Genomic DNA, 1511 nt, shown 5'->3' on the forward strand with positions numbered 1-1511 from the left:
CCGTATTATTTTCCCCAAGTCTTTTTAAAAAGTTCCAGCACATACCAAATTCATGGTGATGATTTGCACAGACAGTTGCACATACACAGAGACATATATACAGAACGACAGACGCAGAGACACACACACCCACACACATAACCAAAAATATACATGCACCAACAGACATGCCTTAGACATACAGAGGGATAGACAGGCTGAATCACTGTCGCTACTTTGGCTGATTTTTGCGTTTTTCTATCCGTATGCATCATGAATATTGCACATTGATAAAAATGAGAAATAGATGTCAGTGTTGAAATGTGTGGGACATTATTCCGCCTATCTCAGGATCCATTTTGCAAAAACCTGGTTAAATTGTAAAATGGAATGAAAAATTCTGTGAACTGTAGTTGGCAGGATTCGAACCATGCACAGAAAACCCAAAGGATTCCTAGACCTTCGCTTTAACCACTCAGCAACAACTACTGCGTCTCTGGCACTTTAAATGTTGCTCAGAAAAAACTCAGTCATCCATCTCTGTGCAGCAGACGGCCACAGAATCCTGAAAAAGTGTCCGTTGCAAAAAATCTGGAAAAGGCAATCTCCTCTTGCTGTATTTTTATTGTTCTATATTGCTCTGGAACTTTTTAATATGAATCTACACCAAGAAACAGAAGAACAATTCGACATTTTGAAAAAGCTGCTTTTCCGTCAGGGAATTGAACCCTGTTCTCCCGCCTAACAGGGAAAACATAATCACCACTATACGGACGAGGGAACGGGTTGCGTCAGAACAGTAATCAAGCTGAGAACAGAAGTCGACAGACACATTGATCGACAGACACAAACCGACAAACAGGGATAGACAGACAGCGAGAGAGAGACAACGAGAGACAGAAAGGGTGAGACTGAAAAGTCAGTCAGAGACAGCGAGAAAAAGACTCAAACACCGACATATACAGAGATGTGTAAGTGTGATCTATAAAAAGAGAGGGAAAGAGTGAGAGAAAGACAGTGATAAAGACAGTGACAAGGTGAGAGACAGATAGAGAGAGAACGACAGATAGAGAGAGAGAGACAAAGATATAAACAGAAAATGATGGAAATACTCAGCAGGTTAGAGACAGGAACTACCAGCGACAGGCAAAGAGAGACAGATAGGCAGAAACATAGAGAGACAGAGATGATGGGAAAGAGTGAGACAGTCAGACAGAGAGATTGAGAGAATCCCATTCGAACAGAACTGGACACGGTGAGAAAGAGACAGACACATTGAGAACCAGAGACAAACAGGGAAACAGGGAGAGACAGACAGTGAGATAGAGACAAAGAGAGACAGAAAGTTTGAGACTGAAAGGGAGGATCAGACTGAATGAGAAAAAGACTCAAACACATACATACACAGAGATGTATTTGCGTGCTCCATAAAGAGAGGGAGGCAAATACTGATGGAATGACAGAGAAAAGGACAGGGACAAAGAGAGAGACAAAGAGGGAAACAGATAGACAGAATGACAGATAGAGAGAGA

The 1511-nt window shown here is 41.8% G+C and overlaps 1 non-coding gene across 1 annotated transcript; it reads right to left on the reverse strand.

Moving 5' to 3' along the window:
- Positions 1 to 387: 387 nt before the first annotated feature.
- trnap-agg (transfer RNA proline (anticodon AGG)) lies at positions 388 to 468 on the reverse strand. The gene has a single exon. It is a non-coding gene; the product is annotated as a tRNA-Pro (tRNA).
- Between the last annotated feature and the right edge of the window lie 1043 nt (positions 469 to 1511).

Source organism: Pristiophorus japonicus, chromosome 23, assembly GCF_044704955.1.
Source record: "Pristiophorus japonicus isolate sPriJap1 chromosome 23, sPriJap1.hap1, whole genome shotgun sequence".
In the NCBI taxonomy this organism is placed as follows: domain Eukaryota; kingdom Metazoa; phylum Chordata; class Chondrichthyes; family Pristiophoridae; genus Pristiophorus; species Pristiophorus japonicus.